Here is an 11,232-nt window from a genome sequence, read left to right as displayed (position 1 = left end):
TGGGTTCCATCCTCAGCACCACATAAAAACGTAATAATAAAATAAAGATGATATTGTGTCCAACTAAAAAATAAATATTAAAAAATTTAAAAAAGAGCAGAACATGTCAGTGATACATTTATTTCCATAAAAAATGTTAGAGAAATAGCCAAGATTACTTGCTGCTTACAGTAAAATATGAATGGCAAGAAGTAGATTGAAGTACAGACTATTAAGCAGAAAAAAAAAAAAAACAGAAATTGAAGAATTGGGAAATTGTGAGCCTATTGAAATTTTTAAAAAGAAGCTAAAAATAAGAGTTTTGCCATTAGGTTCTCTGCATAAACTTAAGTCTGTGGCTGAATAATCTTTGTACTTTAGAGGAATGAGTAGGTGAAATCATTCAACTTGGAAAAGGCTGATAAAAGAGATTATACAGGGGACTCATGAATCCTCATTGGTATCTCATCAGAAGCTAGGACTAGAGATGAAATTATGCAGGAAAGATCTGTCAGAAGAGGCTCATGACTAATAGAGTGAATCCCATGACATAAATGAGAGATCCACAGCATTCTTGAAAAACCTTTATTTTTTAGGACACTACCAAAATAGACTTCGAGGAATAGAGAGTGGGGAAAATTAAGAAGGAGGTCAGACCTGCAATATATTATATACAGTAAATGGACTGATAAAATTTTTCGGCTTCAAACACATACTGTCCTGAATTCAGTGGGGAGGATGGCTGTGATTTTGTAGCCACAGATCCAGCTGCAGGATGCCCAGTCCCAAAATATTATTCACAAGCCTGTAAACAATGTAGCTTGGCCAACTGGATTTCAAGATACTTGAGATTGATGAGGGTTTTTGCCTTTTATTTTCTCTTTTTCAACAGTGACATCTGTAATCTTTATTCTATATTTGTCTAATTACCAAAGAAGTAGATGACTTAGTATTATTATTATTTTTAGTTTTACAGCTCCATAGATGGAAATTTTTGCCCAAGGATAGATAATATCTAGGGTTTCAACCATACCTGATTTTATTGATTTAGTTAATGAGCTTTGGGACATTTGAGTTAATGAGATTTAGATGAAATTTTTACTTTGAGTTGATGCTGTGGAGATTTAGAGATGGGGTCAATGTATTTTACATGTGGGATTGACATGAATCCTTGGAGGCCTGTGTATTGATTAGTTGGGTCAATAATGCTCCTCTCTCAAAGATATCTGTGTCCTAATCCCTGAAATTTGTGAAAATGTTACCTGACAAGGTGATTTTGTACATGTAATTAGTAAAGAATGATGAGATGTTTTGAGATGGGGAGATTTTCCTGGATTATCTAGGAAAATCCAATGTAACCACAAAGATCTTTATGAGGGTGGCAGAAGGGAAGAGTTAAATAAGGGCATGTGATAATAAAAAGAAAAGGATTTTTAAAAAAATTTTATGGTATCAGGGATTGAACCCAGGGACACTTAATAATGAGCCACATCCCCAGCCCTTTTTTATATTTTATTAGAGACAGGTTCTCACTGAGTTGCTTACGGCCTCACTAAGTTACTGAGGTTGGCTTTGAATTCCTGATCCTCCTGCCTCAGACTTCTGGGATCACAGACATGTGCTACTGCATCCTTCTAATAAATTGTGATAATTGCTAAAAGATCAGAGAGAGGAAAGTAGGGAGGGATGGAGAGTGTGTGTGTGGGAGAGAGAGAGAGAGAGAGAGAGAGAGAGAGAGAGAGAGAGAGAGAGAGAGAGAGAGAGAGAGATATTTGCAAATGTTGCACTGCTGGTGACTTGTAGAAGGAAATACCAAAAAGTAGATTTTTCCCTTGGGTCTCCAGAAGAGAGTCAAAGCTGATCAGACTTGATTTGAGAACTTTTGACCATCAGAATCATCATGTAATGAATACACAATGTATAAAGTCACTAAGTTTTTGATCAATTGTTATAACAACCATTGGAAACCAAGGCACATAGCCAGTTTTACATAACAGGCCACCCAGGTTTTCGTTCCTATGAATACATTATTCAGTTAGCTGTATTCAAACACCTTAGTCAGTCAAGAAAGACATTCTGATTATTACTTTGTTCCTGTTTCCCATTATGGTAAATATGACACCCTTGCTGAGGGTAATAAAGGATTGGTATTTCATCATGCCAGCATAGGCAATAATATCACGGAGAAGATTTCTACAGTGGCCCCTCCCATTCTCATACTCAGTCTACAGAGGCAACTCTCAAAGAGCATTTCTGGGATAATGCTGCTCCCTTCACTAATTATATTTCTGTGCCTTAGTAAAAGAAATATCGTCTGGACTCTCTTGGAAGATATCATGGGAGTTGTAGGGTTGTATAGTTCATCCATGATAAATTAACACAAATATTTCTGTCTTCCAAAACTTCTGTATTCTATACTCGACTCTATGAGAGGGAGTTATGGCATTTGTTAATGCCATAATGTGGGGCATTTCTGAATTCTAATTTTAGTTTTTCAACCATATGTTTTTGTTTTTTAATTTGTGGATACATTACCCAACACTCTGAATTCAGAATTCTTGGTAATTAGACTTATGAGTAATTTTGGCCCCAATCAGTACAAATATCCTATTCTATTTTCTTGGACCATTGTCCTTAGCATTATTCCCCATAGTAGTCAATATGTTTTCTGTCATGTATTTAATGACAATATGCATTAGAAGTTTAAAAAATGATTTTCTTTTTCTTTTTTTTTTTTTGGTACTGTAAATTGAACCCAGGGGTGCTTTAACACTGAGCCACATCCCCAACCCTTTTTATTTCTTATTTTGAGACAAAGTCTTGCTAAGTTACTTAGGGCCTCACTAAATTGTTGAAGCTGGTTTTGAACTTGAGATTCTCTAGCCTCACCTCCCAATTCACTTGGATTATAGGAATGCACCACTGTGCCAGGCACAAAAATTATTTTATTTCTAAGAAGTATGTAAATAGATGTTCAAATCAGTTATGATGTCACACATCTATAATCCCATCTACTTGGGAGGCTGATGCAGGAGAATCTCTTAAGCTCAGAGTTTGAGGCCAGCCTGAACAATATAGCAAGACACCCATCTCAAAAGCAAAACAAAAACAAAAATACTTCCTCTATCTACAGACTTTGCATTTTTCTCCTTGGCACATATCTTACTCTAGATTTGAGTCCAGTGGCAGGAATTAATTGTGGTAATTCTTGAGGAGAATAAGCATTGGTTTTAAGACAATCTCCCAGGGCAGGTTGTAACAGGGTTTCTGTAGATGAGAATACAAACCCTCAAATGGAAGAAGGTAGAGTGGAATAGGGTAGTATGCTTCCACTGTGCAGGAAATCTGAGTGACCTTGGAACACCAGGGATTCTTAGCATTTTTTATGTGCATGTAGATGTTCTTAACTCTGAGTCACACAGTCTCAATCACCTTCCCAGTTGATGTCTTATTGTCTCAGCTTTCTTTCATGCCACAGTCTGGCTGGGCACAAATGCCGCAGTCTGGCTGGGCACACAATCACGAGCCACCACACAGCTTGTAGATTCAAACAGCAACTCTTTATTCCCGAACTCACACCAGCCGTCTACAATCACGTTCTGGGGAAATCCACGTTCTCTGCCCAAATCCACCTTCTCTGCCCAAATCCACCTTCTCTGCCCAAATCCCCCTCCACTGGGCTTCTATCTCCAAAATATACTGTCTGAATCCCGTGAGAACTCAAGGGGAACTCAGGCAGCAGGATACGCCCTATTCCCAGCAGGAATAATCTTAAACCTTAAACCTGGAACCTAAACTGGGAACGCCCTAAACAGGATTATCTTAAAACCGGGAACACCCTAATCTGCCTTGGTCCTTGAGCAAGGTCACCTACATTCAATGTCGCTGCAACATGTCAGCAACATGGGGTACGCTGGCAAGGAAATTGTCATACCTACTTGGCTAATGGCTCCCAGCACTTTCACATCAAAGAATTGGTGAGCTTGTGATGTGGTCACAATTTGGTTTCTTGAGAAGCAAAGCTTCCAATGGAGAATACCATCCACCATGGAAATCAAGGAATATTAGCAATTCTGCAACACATGATCCCAGTGAGATCACTCATGTAGCTATAAAAATAAAAGCTACTTTTAGGATCACCATAGAAGCTCTTTAAATTTCAGACCAAAATTTAAGCCAGAAATTTGAAGATCTGAGCTTATCTTGTTTTGTGCTTTTTTTTCCCAGTGTAATTAGAAGCAATATGTCACTCTCTAGCCATGGTAGTCATGGTAGTTTAAACTGTTGATAGCATAGTAACTGCTGTTTCATTGAGGAACTATTTTCAGTTAGTACATTATCACAAACAACCACAAAAAAATTTGGTTAATTTTGATACCATTATATGACATGGATTCATAGTATCTTATTTTGTGTGAACCTGGGCACACCCATACCCACACCCAGAGTGTCAGTACTGAGGCTACTCCTGGTTCTATTTTTTGTATCAGTCAGGATTTCCATAGAAACAGAATTTCAATATAAGAGAAAGAATGTAGTATCAAAATTGTTTATTAGGATTGGAAAACTGCAAAGGGAAAGTTAAAAGGGAACACTTAATTAACACAGAGGTGAGAAGTGCAAAAGTAGCTATTGTCTTCAGGGTCATGGGACAGAGGTAACAGGTTAACATCATTACAATTTAGATATTTTGAGGAGGGTTCCTATAGAGTTGAGACCCTCCTCAAGAGAAAGGCTGCTGTACCACAAGTGTTAGGGCCAAAGGGTCTCAGGCAAGGGCTCCTGCAGAGCTGGGAATCAGCTGCTGCTCTTGGCACTCTTGAGGGAGTATGAGGCTAGTTGTTTGGCATGTAAGCACATTTAAAAACATACAAAATGTATCGGCCGGTTGACATAGTGAAGGATGACAGGGATGGTATTAATAGAAAACAAAATAGAAGCAGCAAATCCCTCTTCTCTCCTTGGGCCTCTGGGGTACCTCTATCACACATAGCCTAACAGAACCGGCTGTCAAAATAGAAATGTGCTTTTCACAGTCCCAACTTTAGCACCACAAAGAAGAGAATGAAGTAGGGTTTCATGCTGAGACAAAAGTTTGACATCCTTTCATGGTGGAATAATACAGAAAATTAAATAAATATACAGATTATATATGTAAGACATAGTCTTGGACCCTGATGATAGGCTTTGGAAGTTATTGAAGTTATTCTCCCTTGCCTTTCGCCCTCTACTTAGAGATTACATAGTGAAATGTTTATTTTTCACTGTCCCTTGCAGCTCAATGATGTCACTGTACCTAATTCTGAACAATGAGGACAAAATAGCATCATCTTTTGTTCTTTACAGATTTCTCCCTTCTTTGGTAAACCAGATGTAAATCTCCAGAGTCATTTGGGGATATGAATTCATCCACCTGAGGATGAGACTCTAAATACCTGGTGTATCAGTCCAAAAGCTAAATAGTTTGGGTCAGTGATTCCACTTTTGGGCTACTCTCTGTACAAAAGATTGCCAATTTCTTGTTCTATATGATAATAAATGTACGTTTCTTTAAAATTTATATTATAAATTTTTATTATTACCTATAAACATTAAGGGATATAAAGTCTAATAAATGCAATTGTAGGGCTGGGGATATAGCTCCATTTGTACAGTGCTTACCTTGCATGCATGAGGCCCTGGGTTCAATCCCCAGCACCACTAAAATTAAATAAATAAATAAATAAATAAATGCAATTATATGACTTGTGAGAGATATCAATAAGTTATAGATAATTAATTTATAACCTATTCTTAAAATAATCTATATTTCAAATGCTAAGATTTTAAGAAAATGAAGGTGTAAGTTACAAATTTGCTATGTAATATTTAAAAAATGCTAAATATCTACAGGTCTTAAGTTTTCCTATATTTAAAATTTATTATATGACTTTGGACAAATCAGATTAATAATTGTAGATTAGATTCACTCTCCTCTTGATTAGTAAAATATATCATAAATAAACAAGTTGTAAAATAACTGAGGAGATCTTAAAACTCCCTTGAGATCCACATCAATGGCATGAAGAGTGCAGAGGGCAACAGGCCTTATGCAAGGTTGACCACAGGGAAGGCACTTAAACACGTATATCTAGAGCTAAGGAAACAAAGACCACACTGAAATGTCAGCCTAAAATTCTGATTTTAGCTTCATAGTATAAAGAGCTAAGATGTCCTTATTCCCTTCCTACCAAACAAACAACAACAGCACATATTAAAACATAAAATATCAACAATATTTTCTTGAACCCATCAAGTAACTGAGGTGGCATTTGCTCACTACCACTCTCAAATCTGATGAGTCAAGTGAATCTAGAGAGCTTCACCAACTGAGATATTTTCCCTTGAGCAAAAAATAAAGGAATACATAAATGATAATGTTAATAAACCTGGAGAGCAGACTAGCATAAAAGTGTGAAACTCCTGGGGTCACAGATTAGAGGTCCCCCTGTACCAATGTGGCTTTTGTTAAAGATGGAAATTTTGTGTCCCACAAAATTCGTAACCATAAGGTTAAATAAATGAAATATAGGAATATCACAAGGCATAGCACAGAATGTTAGAAGGAAAGTAGAATACAAAATGTAATAAATATGTGAGCAGAAAAATTAAATAATGGAGAAAAAAACAATGAAACCAAAGGTTTTTTTCTTTAGGAATATCAGTAAAATTGAGAAGACTCTAGATAACCTATACTAGGAAATGTGTGTGTGTTTGTGGGGCTACAAAATCAGAAATGAAAGACGTTTATCACTACTGACCCAATGATATTAAAATGATACCAAGGAATGTTGTCAACAATTCTATGCAATGAAATATGATAACTCACATGAAAATGACAAATTTCTTGACAGAGAAAAACTACCAAAAACTCAAAAAGAAGTGGATCACCTAGGTAGGCATATATCTATTAAAGTAATAAAATTTCTTATTAAAAATCTTCCATTACAAAAGCATCAAAAGCAAAAGTAAATGGCTTTACCGGTAAATTCTACCAAAAAAATATCAATTTTCTTTAATTTCCTATAGACAATGGAAACAGACAAGAAATTCTTACTGTGTCCTAAGACCAGCATTATCCTAATGCAAAATAAATATATTTATGCTGAATAAATATATTGAAAGAGAGGAAACTACAGCCCAAGATCTTTCATGATCCTAGTTGCAGAACTCCTCTAAAATAGATTAACAAATCAAATCATGTTTGCAAGATGTGTCAAACAGTGTGTAAATAGATCTATACATCATGACAAAGTGTGATTTATTTCAGGTGTGCAAGGTTGGGTCAACATTCATATTCAATCAATCTTACCCACCACACCAGTAGTCTAAAGAAGAAAAATTATATGATCATAAGAATTGGTGCAAGAAAAAGAATTTGACAAAATAGAGCACCTATTCATGTTAAAAATATCAGCAAAAATAATACATAGGAAATTTCTTTACATAAAAGAGGCTTGTACAAAAAACAAGCAGTTAGTATTATATGTAATTGTACAAAATTACACTTTTTTTCTTTAAAATGATGAACAAGACAATGGTGTCCTCTCTCATTCCTCCTAATCTGCATCAAGAAGTGAGGAGGAAAAAAGGAAATGAAATTTATACAGATAAGGGAAGAAAAATAAAACTGTCATTTTTCACAGATGCTTCAATTGTCTAATATATAGAATACCAAGTATTTTGGGAGGAAAAAAAAAAACTATGAATCAAGAATATATCTTGGGGCTGGGGTTGTGGCTCAGAGGTAGAGCGCTCGCCTACCATACTTGAGGCACTGGGTTCGATCCTCAGCACCACATAAAAATAAAATAAAGTTATTGTGTCTACCTATAACTAAAAAATAAATATTAAAAAAGAATATATCTAATATACAAAAGTCAATTAGTTTCTTATACATGAGCGATGAGCTATTGGAAATTAAAATAAAAAATAAACATCATTAACAATTTTATCCCCCAAGTAAAATATTCAGGTATAAATTTAACATAACTTGAAGAAAACTATATGTGAAAAATTATAAAATATTGGCAAAAGAAATAAAAATTGATATAAATAAGCAAAAGAGATACTCTGTGTTTGTCACAGAGTAAGTATTGCTAATATTTTACTCTTTCTCAACATGATCTATAGACTTAATCTAATCTAAATCAAAATCTAAAGTTACATTTTCTCAGATACTGATAAGTTTATTCTGAAGTTTAAATCAAGAGGCAAATTATCTAGAGGAGTAAATTCTCTACTAAAAATTATACCCAAAGTTGAGGGACTCTCTTTAATTGTTATATCCAAAATATGAAAAGAAATCTTAAAACTCAAAAATAAGTAAAACAATTAAAAACAGGCATAAGTTCTGAACAGGTATCAGAGAAGCATATCAGCTGGGCACAGTGGCACATGCCTGTAATCCCAGTGTCTCCGGAGACTGAGGAAGGAAGATCCTGACTTCAAAGCTAGCCTCAGCAAAAGCAGTGTGCTAAGCAACTTAGTGAGAACCTGTCTCTAAATAAAATACAAAATAGGGCTGGAGATGTGGCTCTGTGGTCGAGTGCCCCTGAGTTCAACCTCTGGTACTCATACACACACACACACACAAAATCAAAAGATGGTCAATCTATGTAGTCATTAAGGAACTGCAAGGCAGGATGATGATGTACCACTGCATGGCTATCAGAATGCCACAATCTAAACACCTGATAATATCAACAAAGCAAGCAAAACTCCCTTTCTTTCATTACTGGTTTGAATTCAAATCACACTGCCACCTGTAAACACAGTGGATAATGTCCCACACAACTAAATATAATCTTATATTTAGTATATATTCCATCAGTCCTGCTTCTATGAATCTTTCGAAATGATTAAAAAAAAACACCTTTTGTCCATATAAAAACTTCAAGTGAGATGGTATCTTAGGGTGGTTTTGATTTGCATTTCTAAACAACAACAAGTGCTGGTGAGGATGTGGGGAAAAGGGTACACTTGTACATTGCTGGTGGGACTGCAAATTGGGGCGGCCAGTTTGGAAAGCAGTATGGAGATTTCTTGGAAAGCTGGGAATGAAACCACCATTTGACCCAGCTATACCCCTTCTCGGTCTATGTCCTAAAGACCTAAAAAGAGCATACTACAGGGACTCTGCTACATTGATGTTCATAGCAGTACAATTCACAATAGCAAGACTGTGGAACCAACCTAGATGCCCTTCAATAGATGAATGGATAAAAAAATGTGGCATTTATACACAATGGAGTATTACTCTGCATTAAAAAATGACAAAATCATAGAATTTGCAGGGAAATGGATGGCATTAGAGCAAATTATGCTAAGTGAAGCTAGCCAATCCCTAAAAAACAAATGCCAAATGTCTTCTTTGATATAAGGAGAGTAACTAAGAACAGAGTAGGGAGGAAGAGCATGAGAAAAAGATTAACATTAAACAGGGATGAGAGGTGGGAGGGAAAGGGAGAGAGAAGGGAAATTGCATGGAAATGGAAAGAGACCCTCAGGGTTATACAAAAGTACATACAAGAGGAAGTGAGGGGAAAGGGAAAAAAAATAACAAGGGGGAGAAATGAATTACAGTAGATGGGGTAGAGAGAGAAGAGGGGAGGGGAGGGGAGGGGGGATAGTAGAGGATAGGAAAGGCAGAAGAATACAACAGAAACTAGTATGGCATTATGTAAATCAGTGGATTAGTAACTGATGTGATTCTGCAATCTGTATATGGGGTAAAAATGGGAGTTCATAACCCACTTGAATCAAAATGTAAAATATGATATATCAAGAACTATGTAATGTTTTGAACAACCAACAATAAAAATTTTTTAAAAAGACCTAAAAAAATTATTGAAACATCAATACAGTTTGGATTCTCATAATACTGAACACTTGTTGAGTACTCACACCTGCCTAATGCTGTTCTGACCATTGTACACTTATTTTCCTTATTTAATCCTCACAGCAATCCCATGGGGTAGAAGTATAATTATTACACTTTTATATATGAAGTTAAATACTAAGGACACACAGATAGTAGGTGCACAAAGTACAATTGGAACTCAGGTAATTTGAATTCTCAACAAGAGCGTATTCTGCCTCAATTTCTTCAAGTATAGTCAACAATTTTCATCTCTAATTTGAATCAAGTGCAATAAACATTAAGATAATTTTCTTAACAACAACAACAACAACAAAACTTCAAGTGAATGTTAATAGAAGCTTTGTTCCTTATTGCCCCAAGCTGGAAGTAACCAATATGTCCTTCAACTGGTAAGTGAATCAACAAACAGTGGCTTATTATGCAATGGAATACTATTGACCATTAAATCAGAGGAGTTATCAGGGCATGAAAATATGTGGATTGATCTTAAATTCATATCACAAAGTAAAAGTAGTCAGACTGAAAGGCTATATGTTCTATTTGTAGAAAAAGCAAAATTACAACAACATTAGCCATCAAGATTAACAAAGTGTTTTGAATGTGGACGACTAATATATGCAATGCATAGGAGAACCACAGGAGATTTTCTAGTAAAACAATTATATGTGATATTATAATTGTATATGTGTGAGAGTACATTTATTAAAACTCATATAATTTTACAGCAGAATTATAAATCTTAATGTATGTAAATTTTTTAAAGTAAGGGGATGCATTGTAGAAAATTTTTAAAAAAAAGTAACTACATTACAGATGCATAAAATTACCTCACTGAAGGACTTTGAGGGGAAACATTCTGACCAAAGTAAATTAGGAATGAATGTAAAACAAAGCAAGAGAAGAGGAACTGTATATAAGCTCTGTAGTTTAATTGGCAAAGGTGTTTCCCATGGAGATATGAGTTTACAATCTGGAACTACTATATAAATCCTTGAGTAAATGAGTAGTGGGTGGTGGAAGCCAAGTTTATCACTGTTGGGAGTCAAAACTTACAGCTTAGCGAGAAGGAAGGAATAAAATGATCAGTTTGATACTGGATAAGAGTGGGAGACATCAGTATGACTCATGTTTGGGCTCATATAGATACAGATAGATGTATACGGAAGATTTACACTCCTATAACTCTGAGCAAAGCACATCAAGCACTCTGCTCTTGATTTCTTCTTCTTCTTCCTCCTCTTCTTCTTCTTCTTCTTCTTCTTCTTCTTCTTCTTCTTCTTCTTCTTCTTCTTCTTCTTCTTCTTCTTCTTCTTCTTCTTCTTCTTCTTCCT

This window comes from Marmota flaviventris, chromosome 9 (genome assembly GCF_047511675.1).
Source record: "Marmota flaviventris isolate mMarFla1 chromosome 9, mMarFla1.hap1, whole genome shotgun sequence".
Taxonomy (NCBI): Eukaryota; Metazoa; Chordata; class Mammalia; order Rodentia; family Sciuridae; genus Marmota; species Marmota flaviventris.
This window is presented reverse-complemented; position numbering follows the sequence as displayed.